This window comes from Heloderma suspectum, chromosome 2, assembly GCF_057233095.1.
Source record: "Heloderma suspectum isolate Gila_16-S chromosome 2, 16-S_ref, whole genome shotgun sequence".
NCBI classification, from domain to species: domain Eukaryota; kingdom Metazoa; phylum Chordata; class Lepidosauria; order Squamata; family Helodermatidae; genus Heloderma; species Heloderma suspectum.
Genome location: NC_139459.1, coordinates 79,559,665 through 79,574,777, shown reverse-complemented (window position 1 = coordinate 79,574,777; position 15,113 = coordinate 79,559,665).

Sequence of the window (15,113 nt, the reverse complement as noted above, 5' to 3'; positions counted from 1 at the left end):
AAATGTTTTACTAAGGAGTGAAACTGAACAATTTTTTTACAGCACCAAATCTTGTGATGTGTCTGGGAGCCATATAAAAGTGCTTTAAAATAAAATAAAATTCCACTAATTGACCTCTCTGGGATAGAATACTGGACTTGGAAAATGTGACCATAAATCCTGATCTAGCCATTGGTTCGCTGGGTGGTTTTGAGCAAAACCGCTATCTCACAGCATCAGTGCTGCATCTATAAAATGGCTATGATAATCCCTAGCCTCCAAGGATTAGTGAGAAGACAGGGAGCACATATTGTGCAAGTAAACGTACAATATAAATAATTAAATATAAGCCAGTTTTTATGTGGCAATAGGAACAAACAGGTCTGCTGCCTTCATGTCCCATTTGTGAGTTTCCCTCAGGCATCTGGTTGGCTACTTCTTGGAAACAAAATGCTCGACAAGATGGATTTTTGGTGTGATCCAGCAGAAAATTTCTTAGATTCTTACATTGGACCATTTTATAAAACATGTATTACACAGCTGCATGCATTAGACTAAAAATACCTGAAAATACTAAACAGAATTCATACACATCTGTTTAAAATAAAGCCATGTTTCTTGGCTTTGTAAAAACCTTGGAAAGCACACATCTTGCTTCCTCCCAGAAGATACAAATGGAATTGGTGGCACCAATGTAATGTATGAAGCACATTTCCATTAAACTAATGTTAACTGTCTTTCTTAGAAAAGTTTTTATTTTATTTTATAGCATTGAGGGTTAGCAGAAGTTAGAAAATATTACTCGTGTCCAAATTTTCTCAATATATATTGGCTTGGATCCAAAATTGTTCCACCAGCTGAAGGCTACTGCTGGAAGAATGAGACTTCCGCATTCTCTCTTTACCCCTGCAGCCCCCCACTCCACCCACGGGCCTCCCAAATCTCCTCTGGAGGGTGCCCTCTAGAGAGGGGAGGAGAGGCCATGGAAGTCCCATTCCCCAGCAGTATATTTCCACTAGTGGAATGATGGTTCCGGATCCAACCTATTGTATATTTGTCAAACATAAGCCAGGTGGTCACTGTACTTAAATCCTGCCATCCTTGATTTCTAGTAAGAACATTCTCATAATGGAGTTAGTCTAGTGACTGATTAGATACAGTAACTGATATTAGTCACATTGAAATCACATATTAATGGCAGGGGGAGGGGAAACAATCATTATGTAGTAAGTATTGTTTTGGATACACCGGAAAGGCTTTTAAAATGTGTTAAAGCATCTCATGTTTTATGTCTTAAATTTATTCCCTTTTTAAATATCTTTTCCCAATCTAGATAAGGCTAGCATTTTTCCCTATGAACGACATACCTTTTTATATGCTTTCTTAGTTTTTCCTGCTATGTATACTTTTCTTTCTTTGCATTTTCATTTCAACATAGAAATGAGATATTCTTTGATTTTCTGTCTCAGATGAGCAAATGCTGCTGAAACTCAAATAGCATGTGACATGAGCTGAAGTTAATGTTATTTACATAAAAGATTTGGATTTGACAATACTGGTAGCTGAAATGTTTCCTAGATCCCATGCAGCACAGCTAGAAATAATTCAAGATTTCAGACATTGCTTCATCAGTACTCCAAAACCTTCTGAATTGAATACTGAAATTCAGAAGGTAGTTTACCTACCATGATTATTCATTTCATGGCCTTCCTATAGAGTGGTGTAATGATGGTCTTAAAGGCAATGGCATATCATGGCATTATATAAGTGAACTTGGCAGCTAATTTATTTAACTGTCCTTTGCATATCATTAAGTTGCAGCTTTGATCCATCTTTGACCATAGTAAATTCTGTATTAGTAACATGAAAATGGAAGGCAACAGTCCATAACAATAACCTTTAACTACCCATTCCTTTTAATGTGCAGTCATGTTACTACTGTGGAAAGTTGCCTGCACTTCCAAAAACATAGGATTAGATCCAACATCATGCTCACAGAAGTCCACTAACATAATGGAACTTTCTCCTTCCCCACTACAACCCTCTGCACCACCAAAAATTCTGCTCTTGAGAATTTCCCAGCCCTATGGAGCAAATTTTGAGGGTGTGTGGGGGCTACATGGGGGAGGGGGAATCATCCCTTCCCAGTTCTGCTGACAGAAGCAGTTCCATCAGCAGAATGGCACCATTGGATCCAACCCATAAGTACCTGTTGCTTGTGGATGGGAATTAGCTATGGCTGCTGTCAACATTCGTTGTAATTCAGAACTTTCCTTTTAAAATGAGTATGACTGTTTCAGAATAAGGGCCACTTCAAAATCTGACAACTTCCTACATTGAAATCACTTTATATAGGAAAATCTGTAATCTGTGTGGACAGCATCATGTGTCTCAGTTCCACATATGTCAAACAACTTCCATCAACCCTAGCCAGCATAGCCAATTGTGAGGAATGATGGAGTTGTAGGCCAAAATGTCTGAAGGGTTGTTGAGTCATGGGTTGTTGTGTTATGTGAACCCATCCATGCTAACAAACCATGGTTTGTTAACCACAAACAACCCATAGTCCACAATCCAACAACAAACCAAGGGTTCTCTTCATGAGTTGTTTGTGGTTAAAAAAACCCATGGTTTGTTAGCTTGGCTTGGTTCACACAATACAACAACCCACAGTTTAACAACAACCCACAGTCCACCCATTCACTGGCTTGTCGTATTGTGTGAACCAAGTCAATGAGGTAAATGGAGCTTCCTGCATTTGGGTATGTGATTGAAATATTTTCTTATTTTACTATTTAATTATTAAATTTATATTCTACCTTTCCACTAAAATATCCCAATTATTAGTTTACACAGGACTTTTAGAGCAATTCACATTAAAAGATTCAATTAAAAATACTAACATTAATAAAATCCTAAAAGTATTATCAACTCAAAACAATCCAGCCCTGCCAACAGCACAACTGCACAAACCATTAACAACCTGGAGAACAAAAAACCTTTCCAAAAACAAAGGTTATGACTATGTTTTTAAAAGCTAGGAGGGAAACGGCTATTCATATTTCCTTATGAAGGGTCTTGCAAAAGCAAGGCATCCCAGTTCAAAAGGCCCTATATCAGGAGTAGGCAGAAGGTCGGTCTGGATCTACTGGTAGATCTCTGAATGCCTTGCAGTAGATCAGCAAGAGTTTCTGACTCCCAGTTATTTAAACAATAGCAACAACAAGAAAAGGCTTCCCGTTACCCCTAAATTAAAATCCCTAATTTGCAGCAACTTGGATGTAGATTTGAAGTTGTTATATGCAGGTCATCCCAATACTTTAGAGTTTATAGAGTGCAGTAGGTGTAGGGCTGGCCCAAGACATTTTGCTTCCTGAGGCGAGGAACAAAATGGCACCCTCCCACTCCATCAAAAGCTTTTCTTCAAGACTGAACAGCTTTCTTCAACATCAACGATGGGACAGCACGTTCCGCCACACCTGAAGGCAGCTGGATAGCTTAGGGAGCGTAGGCAAAGTCACATGGCACACAATTCTCTCCTCGAACACCTTGGTGCTGCCTCCCAGCATTTGCTGCCTGAGGCAACTGCTGCATTTACCCTAATGGTAGGGCTGGCCCTGAGTAGGTGATTGTCTGTGCCTCCTGCCTGAGCCACCATTTTGCACTTGACTTTGGCTGTGAACCTTAGAGTCCTACTAAAAAAAAAAGTAGATCCCACAAACCTGAAGTCTGCCCAGAGCTGCTCTAGATCACTGTCACCTCCCCAATAACCCAGGAAGATGACAAACACAACAGCACCTGCTTGGTAGATTGGCCCCAAACGATACTCACAGGAGGGGACATACTTTGAGATACACTGGACCAGGTAGCTTAGAATAAGGATAGGCTGGCTTCAGTCTGGCACTCTTTACTTATTTCATTTCATTTCATTTCTATACCACCCAATAGCCGAAACTCTCTGGGCGATTCACAAAAATTAAACCCTTATAGATCATTGGTGTGTTTTAAATTTACAAAGCATGAGAATGCTTTGGATCTATGAGTTAAAGTATCCTGAGTAACACTCTTGGTAACTTATTTAAGAGTAGTCCTGCTCACACATTCAAAATCCCCATAGGCCCAATGTTGTGGAGGGCAAAGCAGGATTATGCCTGCTGTCTCTGCCTCTAACCTCCATGCATTAATCTGAAAGTCAGAACAAGACCTATGAGCATAAATGGTTGGATCCACCGCTGTCAATCCACTGATGGAAACAGGTCTGCCAGCACAGCTGGAAGGAGGCAATTCCCCCTCGCCCTTGCAAACCTTCAAAACCTGCTCTGGAGGGCTGGGAAATTCTCTGGAGCAGATTTTCAGGTCAGGTGGCACAGAGAGCTGTAGGGGCAAAGAGAGAGGAAAAAGTCCCATCACACTAGCGGACTTCTGCTAGCACAATGTTGGATCTAACCCATAATTTGGACATGCATGGACATTGTATGCACACAATTAAGAATTCAGTAAAATATGGAGTCCATGATCCCACATACAGAGTTTTAAATCCAATTAGGGTGTACTCCTGTGCATGTTTGGACAGAAAAAAGTCCTACAATTCCCTGCATTCCCCAGCTAGCATGGCTGGCTGGGGAATGCTGGGTGTTGTAGGACTTTTTTTTCTGTCTAAACAAGCATAGGAGTGCACCCTTAACAACTTAATAACAAACCAAAAACCAACAAGCAGGACTTAAACAAACAAATTAAAATGAATCATGCTTTAAAACAACTTCCATCAAGCAGCCCCATTAAACCATTAAGAAAAGGCCACTGAGGGCACTTCTACATGAGGCTTTTATTCGGCACCTTTATCGCACCTTCCGCTTCTGGATTCGTTGCAGGATTAAGCTTGGTTCTTTACACAATCAGTTTTTCTTTAAATGCATAATGCTACCTGCCATTTACACTGGTACATGGAGCCTGTTAGGATGTTATCTGATGTCAGCAGCATTGTACACCCTCTGTCCACCTCCTCTGGAGTAGCCCCTCCCCACTATCAGCATGAGCGTTTCCATTTCAGCTTCCTTGCCTCCCCTTTTCACTTCTGCTGCCTGCAATCCCTACCTCGGCCAGTTTTACATAGAATCCACAGTTCCTTTTCTCATTTGTGTGTACATGGGGAGTGAGGGGGAAAGCATTAAAACTTTCTGGGCAACAATTGCAAAGCGGAGCGATCCCCCAACTCCATTGTAAAGGGCTGAAAGAGAGGGAGCTGAAAGGGGTTGCATGTATAGAATCCACAGCACTTTTGCAATTTCGGAAGTCTGCTCCCCCCCACACACACACATACAAAGCAAGCAGTTACACTTCTCTCATTTGTGTGTATATGGGGATTGAGTAGAAAGGAGTTAAAGTTTTCTGGGCAGCAAATGCGGAGAGGAGCACCGGCTACGATCCCTCCCTCCCCCCGCATACCATTATAAAGTGCTGAAAGGAGGAGGAAGCAGCTGAAACGGGTTGCATGTATCGACAGTACTTTCACAACTTCAGAAGTCTGCTGTTCTCTCTCCCCGCCCCACTCCAAAGCAAGTTACATTTTTCTCATTTGTGTGTACATGGGGGCTGAGTGGGGACTGAATGGAAAGGGATTAAACTTTTCTGGGCAGCAACTCCAGAGCAAAGCAATCTCCCTGTCCCATTGCAAAGCAGAGGCAGCTGCAGCTGAAGTGGCTGATGGGGGAGGCGGAGGTGGGGGAGACTCCCACCGCTTCGTCATTGCTGACATCACACCCACACAGAGCAGATCGAACGCAATGGCAGAAGTACATGGGCAGACAGTCACGGTATCATTCCGGAACTGCAGAAAATACCGCACTTTCCCCGTTCAGAGTCAACATGGGAAAAGCAGGTAGAAGGCACAGGATGTACACTGGAAGAGAACGATGTCATGTAAAGGACCCAGAAAATACTGTGCCTGAAGAATGGCAATTGTACTACAAAACCCTTGTGTAGAAAAGCCCTGAAAATAAATGTTGTCTCTAGGACTCTGTTTGAACTTACAAATCAAGGCATGGGAATCAAGGGGAGGGGCAGTGGGCACAGTATTGCTCTCCCCTTCCACAAGTTGAGCCTTCATAGTATCTTTGAAACCAGAAGTCATAGCTAATTCACCAGAAACAAGCCAAGGTCCACTAATCTTGATGCAGGTGTAATCAATTAATCTTGGTGTAGCAGAGTCAGGGCTCTCAGGGATGCAGCCCTGGGACATTTTCATTAGCAGGGACTCTGATGTCATCTGCCACCCCCCTCAGAACTCCCTGCTTCCTCTGAGCTTAGCTGCGATCCTCACTGTAGCTGTGGGGAGAATGAATTTTCCAAACAACAATATATTGTTCCATGTTGGAATGCAAAGTATTTGGGATGACTTGATCTGGAATGGGCAATTAAGACCTATTTGCTTTACCAAAGATGTGCTCCTGGTGGAGATGAAAACTCCTAGAACTGGTTTGTTGATATGGATCGACGCAGCTGCCTCAAATGTTTGGACTGCCCTTGGAGACTGCCACAATGAGCTCCTGCATCCCCAAATTTACCACTACACTACTGTGTGCGTGCGTGCACGCATGTGTAGTTCAATCCAGCTGGGTGTGTGGACATTTCTGTTGGAGCGGGAGGGGGAGTTACAATGAAGGAGCTCAGGGAAGGCTAATGGGTAATGTTGGGGTGCTAGGGGAATGCGCACGGGGGTTGTTTAAATGAGAACGGATCTGTCCATGAGGGCTGAGTTGAGAACTTGAGAGGGTGAAGCTTCCATAGAGTATCACATTTTGAAAACCTAAAATGTTTGTGAGTGAGTGAGTGAAAAAGATTTTAACACCCCTGCATTTTTTCGCTAATGTCCAATTGAAATACCCCTGGTTTACCCTCAGCTGCACTGTTTTTGGATCCCAGGTGAAGGCTGTATATCTTAAAAGGTTGTACAATCTTAGAAGGGGGCATGGCTGTGAGGGGGCGTGGCCGTGACTCTCACGAAGGGGCCCTGCCCTTCTGGATTTGCCACTACACTACTGCTACTAGTGGGTTGTAATCTGCCTTTATGTCCATTCCTGGTTAAGGGTTTAACAGTACAATCCCTTGTATGTCTGCTCAGATATAAGCGCACTGAGTTCAGTGGTGCTTACTCCCAGGAAAGTGTATATAGGATTGCAGCCAAAGGCCCAAATTGATGTGGCCTTAAACGGTTTGTAAATTGCAAGCTATACTAGCCCTCTTTAATTGCAGATGAAATTAATTCAAACCAACACAGCCGGTATACAGCAAGGACAATGTTTTAAGAATCTGTTCCAAGAAGTTTAGACGCTGAAACCTTGATGGGGGGTGTGAAATGTTCTGGAAAGTAGTATTCGTATTGTTTCACAGCTCATTCACAGTATGGGCCCAAAGATGGGAAATAGATCTATATTGCTGTCTGGAACCATATTTCTGAAATGCATGAAGAAAATTAGAAACTATATATTCTAGTATTAAGAATGCAGAACATGTTGGGCGGGGGGAGGCAGGAATTGCTTTGCTGGCTAAAATTCATTCTGAAAGGGTTGTGTGCTGATCTGAGATGAGGTGGAGAAATGCTGTGCAGGGATTATTTTGGAAACATCTGACTAAGGCCGCACTCTTCAGAAAGAATATTTGGACAACGCACGTTTCACACTTGTACATATATGGAGATTAAATAACTGTTTGGGGTATTTGAAATGCATTTGACTAGGTGGGTTTTTGATTGTGTGTGTGTGTGTTTTAAACAAGGAATGCTGGTCAGCTGTGTGTGATTAAATGGTTTTGAAAGGAATGCAGGTCAGCTGCAGAGCACCATGTCACAAAGAGTGAGGCCTGCTTGTAGAATGCTTTGTGCGTGAAAAGACAACGTAATGTTATAATTGTTTGAACTATAAATACCACTCCATGCTTAAATGCTGCCATGTATGCAAATGCCTGCCAAATGTGTGTCTCTGTGTGTTTTAATATGCTGCATGTGTTAATATCTCAGTAAGAGCCAGCACCGCTGGTTTTGGACTCATGTTTGCATTTCTCACTGAGTGCTATCAGAACTGGTATCTACTGTATGGGCAATAATTCACTGCAGTTGAGTGGTCATATAAATGATGGGAGGGACCAGCTTTATGCACCGTCTTTGGCAGCTTTACGTCTTGCTTATAAAAATCCCAAGGCTCTACAAGAAACGCATTGCGTGCACCAGATGTAAGCTTTTGCTGACATGCACAACTATAAACTGTGCAATTATCACCTTTCGCCTCCCTGCCCCAAATTCATTACATAATGATTACACAAAGATTACACAGTGGGAGCCCCACTATCCATTACTTGGTTATCCAAAAATCTTACAGTACAATCCTAGGCATGTCTACTCAGAGGTAATTCTGACTGTGTTCAGTGCGGCTTACTCCCAGGTAGGTGGGTGTAGGATTATAGCCTTAATTATCTGAATCGGTTGTGTGTTTTCCTGGTCATGCTACCCTCATTGAGGGAGCAATGCTATGTCCACTAGTCAGTGGCTAGACAGCCATAAGTTATCTGGTTTTCTGGGAACCAACCTTCTCCCACTTCCATGCTGCCTTGCAGGTAGCATGGAAAAGCCCTGTGCTCCGCGCTCGCAAGAGGAGCATGGAGCAGCCAAAATGGGGCATTCCCGGGGGGCATTCCAGGGCAGGGAGGGTGGAAATGCCTGTATGACACACCCAATGTGTCGTATTGCACCCTCCTCCCCCACTCAGCTGTCTAGCCAAAATTGCAGGGCAGGAGAAGCACGGAGGGAACGATCCCCTCCGTGCTTCTCCTGCCCTGCATTGGATAGGCAGTCGCCTCTGAGCTCGGCGGCGGCCGCCTACCTGCATGGGATTGCGCCCTAAATATCACTCCTCCTTATCTAAACTTCTGCTTATCCAAGTGCTTTGGATGTCACCCAGGCCATTTGGATAGTTTTGCAACACATGGAAATTCACTAAGAGTGATGCTGAAACTTCAGTGGAGGGAAGATATTAGAAGGCTCTTAGTTGATGTATTGTGTGTTATGAATGCAGGTTTGTAACATTCTGTGTTCACTATACTGAACTGAATATCTTTGCAAAATTGTGTATTCTGGACCCCTGGAGTACTACAGTACTAAGAGTCCATTGAGCCAGCACAGATTAAGTCTGCATGAACTTTCCTACTGAGTCAGTAGGCATCTATTAATCTCTGGAAATTACATTCCCAGTGTACATAGCCTGAGAATGATTAAGTTAATCCTATAGTTAATAAAGATGAAAACAAAAACAAGTGGTATTAACTGTAAATAATGGGACTTAGGAGGCCCACACACTGCAATCTGAGGAAGATTGGGTTCCATCATAGTTTGAGTTGTCACTTTAAGCACAACTTTCTTATTGTAGGAAAATGTGTGCATAACTGCTATGATAGAAGACAAATCAATTAGTATTGCATCTGATGAAGTGGACTTGTCCATGCAAATGTATGCCATAATAAAGACAGCCAGTGTGGTGTAGTGGCTAGAGTGTTGGGCTGGGAGATCTGGGTTCTAGTCCCTGCTTGGCCATGGAAGCTCACTGGGTGACTTTGGGCCAGTCACAGACTCTCAGCCCAACCTACCTCACAGGGTTGTTGTTATGAGGATAAAATGGAGAGGAGGATGTTAATGTAAGCCGCCTTGGGTTCCTTGCAAGAGGAAAAAAGGCGGGATATAAATGCAATAAATAATAATAATAATAATAATAATAAATCTGTTAGCCTTTAAGGTGCTAGAAGATTCTTTTTAGTTTTCCCTTTAGTTTGTGTTTATTTTGCAGATTAATTTCTTAAATGCAATGAAGCTAAAGGCTCAGTGAGGTATATAATTAATCATTTCTGCCATATTATTCTCTTGCAAGGACCTTGGGAAAAAGCCACAAGTGTAATTTCTTTCTTTATTTCCAATTCCATCTTGTAAGGTATCTGAAACACTAAAGGCCCATACTGCCTTTTTTCTTTATGGGAAAATGTTCATGAAGAGTTGGGCAGGCACTATTAACCCCATAGGCCATCTTTGATCCACCAACAAAACTTTCTCTCATGCAGCCTTGTGGCAAGTCACCTATAGTCCAATTGTATCAGGGGGTAGGGATCGTGGAGAATTTTGTTCAGTTCACATTTTAATGTGAGTTTACCTCATTTCCTACTTTCAAACCAATATGTAAACTGAAATTCAGTAATTCTTCAAAATTCACACTTCTCCGAATTTTTCAGTGGAATTCTCCAATCCCAAAATACATTAAAATGCATGTATTAGAGAAAAGTGTCCACAAAAATGTGCATACTAGGGGAAATAATGTTAAAATGCATTATATTAGGAACATTGCTCATACAAATGTATGTATTAAACAAAATGTAATACAAAAATAATTATTAGGAGAAATGAACACACAGATGCATACAGATTTTAATTTGAACTTAAAAATAAATAAATCTCAAAGTCTGGGATGAACTGAGAGAGAGAGAAAGAGAGAGAGAGAGAGAGAGAAACCATGACTGACAGATTTGTCCATCTGATCTGTATCAGGGGGAGAAGCGGGGAAGTTTGTCCAAAAGAGAACTGGATCTATACTGTAAGTCTTACATTGCCTACACTTATATTCCTCTATCTGCCTGCCAAAGCATAATATACTATATATGAAAAAATCTGAACACAAAATCTACATAGCATTTTTGGGAAGGATTCATGAGTGGAAGTGGGCAGCAGTCTAATCTACTGTTCATATATCTTCCTGCATGCAGATTTTACATTTTTTTTTAAAAAAAAATTTCTATGACGAAAATACAGCAATGCACAGGCTAGGAAGGATTCTAAATTAATCTAGATTTTAGTTTTTCAAAACTCTTCTCCAGCGTCTTCCTCTTCTCAGTATTTTTGCACTGCAAGCAAAATACGTTACCCAGTTTACATCACATCATCAAACCTTATTTAAATGAATGTGGGTTTTGCCAGTTTCAGGATCGTAGCTTACGATTTACAACAGCATGCAGATCTAGAGTGTATTTATGGACTCCTTGCCATTAGATTAAGAGAACAAAGGCGACAATTCTGTTTGAAAAAGACTGTTATTACAAAACTACTAGAAGCTTGAGCCTGGAGTCATTTTTTTCCCTTTACATTACAGCGAACAGTACCATGGAAGCATTGAAAAATAAATCTACCATTCCAGAATAATGAAACTGCTGCATCTGAAGAGAGCCAGGAGATTAAACTCCAGGGACTGCAATAAAAATGAATTATATTTTGTACCATGGTCTGTCTTGGCCACACAAGTTTCATTTTTGTGCAATTTTCAATTGATATTACAGTCACGAAATTTGAATGTGATCATCATTCAAGCAATCAGTAATCATTGACACCAAAGAGGGGGAGCTTTCTGAGTCAAACTGGCAAGGTGAGGCTCAAGTTTATGGGAGATGAGATTAGGAACGCTAGGATAATTAATGTGGATTCTGCTGTTATCTATCGGGAGTATACATTATGGATTTTGCATTTATCAAGAGATAGGGTGTCTCATGTCTAGAGAAAGGAAACGGGAGTCACTTCCGACTACACTTGCAAACAGATCTGTGTTTGCAGGAGACATAGATACTTAGTGACATGAGTTTGTATGAACCATGGCCATGGCTGTGATCCTTTTGATGTAGGCACATGCAATGGGGTTTTCATTTTCGCTTTTGGAACAGCAGAACCCCTCCGTGTCACAATCAAACAGGCTTTAAAACTCTCCAAGTTTCCACCAAAGTGCCTTCAGTTGTGTTCATAAAATGGCTTTTATGTGGCTTAGACCAGTTCATGAAGAATGGGTTCATCGATGGCTATAGTCTAATCTGCCTGGTTTGCTGAAGAACTGGAGTGCTGGTGGCACAGGAGGTAAGATGCTGCAGACTGGCCACTGGAGGCCTGGGTTTGAGGCACATGCAGTGTTCCTTCCTCACAGAGATAAATGGCGGATGGACAAGCAGGAATGGCTGCTGCTTCTCACCAAATTTGCTACGCACTCTCCCAGGTGGGCACGTGATGAAGGAGCAAGTGGTGACAATCATATAGAGCAGCAGCAGCAGCAGCTCCAGTCAGCCGTGAGCCCTTCCAGAATGCTGAAGCCTTGACATCTGCCTGACGATGCTGGCCACTCCCATTGGCCCTGGGAAAGAACTGGAGGAAGAGGCAAGGCCTGCTTCCTTGGCAGTTTTAAAGCTACAGTACAGGTCTCCAGGATGGAGCTCAGCAACCGTAACTCCTTTGATTTCAGTGAGATATCTTTAGGGATGTCAGAGAATTCCGCCATGGATCTCAGTGAGGCCGAATGCCAGTGCATTCAGCCCCCTGAAATCCGTGGCGGAACGAAGCCCCCTGCCCCACCACCCCGCGAAAGGCGCGCGAAACAGAGCACTTACCTGGTGCTATCCGCGCTGCTTTGCGAATGGCGACTGCATCTGCGTCTGCCATTCACTTCCCCATTTTTGCTGTGATAGGCTACGTAAATACTTACGTAGCCTATCACGGCTAACGCAGGGACGCCATTTACGTCCCTGCGGAGGCCATGATAGGCAAAAAAAGGGAACGCCATTTGGCCATTTGGCGGCCATTTGCGCCCCTGTTTTTTTGCCGTGATAGGCTACGTAAATATTTATGTAGCCTATCATGACAAAAAAACAGGAACGCAAATGGCGGTCACCGTAGCTGCCGCCATTTGTGTCCACAGGCTCCGCACGCCTATGAATGCACCCAGCCGGCAGCTCCGCGGAGTTGCCGTGGAGCGGAGCCGGCCAGGTTAGGATTTCGGGGGGAGGTGCGGAGCACCTCCCCCCCACCGCGAATCAGCCCCTTCGAAAAGGTAAGTGACTTTCTCACATCCCTAGATATCTTTAGTTTGGAATTGCAGCATCAATCTTTCACTTTCATACTATGAAATGTTAACAGCATAGCAATTTGTAACTTAGCTGCAAACTACACATGTCATTGCAGCCATGCGTAATGAAGCCACAAGCAGCCTATTACCTATAAAAAAAGTGATTTGCATGAATCCTCTTCTGTTACTGCCTTAAACAAGGAACCCAGTTCAGAAGAAACACTTCATTAACTTCACCAGGAAATATGGCCCATTTTGGGCTCGCTGGATTTCCATGGCATCCCCAACTCAGCTTGCATTTGTGAGCTGAGTGGCGGGTTTTTCCCGAAATCCATTTTTTAAAATTTGCGTAAATAGAAATGTGTGCAAGCTGCACCTGCAAGTTGCATAATTTGCCCAAATCGCAGCTATAACTTTGTGCAAATTTCAGCCACAGTCTGTACAAATTATGCAAATTACAGCCAAAATGTGCACAGATTAACAGAAATTTCTATTTATGCAAATTAAAAAAACACGGAAAATCTGCAAACTGGTCTGACTCAATGCGGATTGAGTTGAGCCATCTTGCAGGGACATGAGCCAAAGTTTGGGGACACGAGCTGATTAAAGCTCAGAGAGCTCCACCCCCTTGATGGATTCCTCTAACATCCCTACTTCAGAACAATTAGAGAACACTTATAGCCTTGGAGCTTACAGTCTTGGACTAAATAAGCCTTGTCCTAAGCCAGTTTTCTGTATGTCTGCTTTCTGCTGGGAAATGAGTCACTGTAGCTACATTATCCAGGGTCGGGGTGGGGATTCTGTGGTCCAGAACTCGGCTAGCATCTTACCCCATGTTTACTACATTTTCACAAAGCCTGAGCAGTGCCACAGTAAATATTGGCTCAACTGCAAGTGGTACATGTGGGGAAACTATTATATGACCACTTTACCATGTGATGAACTCTACATGGGTCCAGCTATTTATGTTATATGTTTTTAAAGGAAAAAAGAAAATAAAAAGGAGACTTCTGGAGTACTACATAAAAATGCCTACTATGAAGAGTGCCATTATACTGATATTCAAATGTCTAAAAAAAATATGCTACTGATGTCAAGGGTGGTGGTGATGGAAACCAAGTCTATAAAGACCTAGGGTGCTTCCAGATGAGGCTTTTATTGAGCAATTGCCCTGCCTCATTAACATAATTTATAGAGGGTCCAGACATCATCGCCATCCACTTGTAAGCCTCCCTTGTTTTCCCACTGCGTCTCCTTTTTTTTCTCTCCTGAAAAAGTCCATTAAGGATGAAAATACAAAATAGCTGAAAAATGCACTTTGACTGGTTGTGCTAGGAGCCTTCCATCTAGAAGCACCTCTAGTGTAAGCATTTCCCAAAGAACTTGACATATAAAAGTAGAGTCACCAATCCTTCGGCACTCACCCCACTCCTCAAATCTCTACTTTAAGAACCTACAGATGCTGGGACATTATAAGAACTTCCCCTTTTCTTTAGATTTTCTTTTCCTACATCTGTGTTGTCTCCGTTGAACCTTAATCACCCACTCAGGCTCCAAGCACGTGCTGATAATGTAATGGTTTAATATACACTTCCTGGCAGGATTCTTATTGCAGCAAGGCTTCTCCTAGTCCACATGTGGGCAGGCTGCATGTAGCCCGTGGCTGCTCTTTATGTGACCCATGAAGCCTGGGGAAGCCCACCCACTTTTTGCTGCAGCCAGCTGATCAGCCATTGCAGTGCCAGGGCAGCAGTCTCAGTTGGTGTGGTGGTGGTGGTGGTTAGAGGCTTTAACCTCAGGATTTCAGTGCAGCTGAGATAACTGCTTCTCTGCTGTGATATAGCAATTGCGGTCCAGACTGCTGGTTGTGCGGAGGTTAAAACCTCTTCCACATACCCTGCCCCCCAGTGATCTTGATGCAGTTAAGATTGTTTTAATCTCTCCCACCCATGATCCCATTCCTAGATCTCAGAAGACAGAGAGGAGTGTGTGCATGTGTGTACACACATGGATGTGAGTGTGGCCCATGACTCGCTGCCATCTGGCACCACATGCTACCCTCATGGCCGCAAAGTTTGCCCACCCTGTCCTGGCCCAAGGGAAGAGAAGAAAGGGGGATTCTGGAGGCTGGGTTCTGGTAAGAAGACAATACACAGTTCATTCATTGTGCCTGAATACAACATACAATAGCTACATTCAGATATAATCTAATTTGGGGTCGTATCCAAC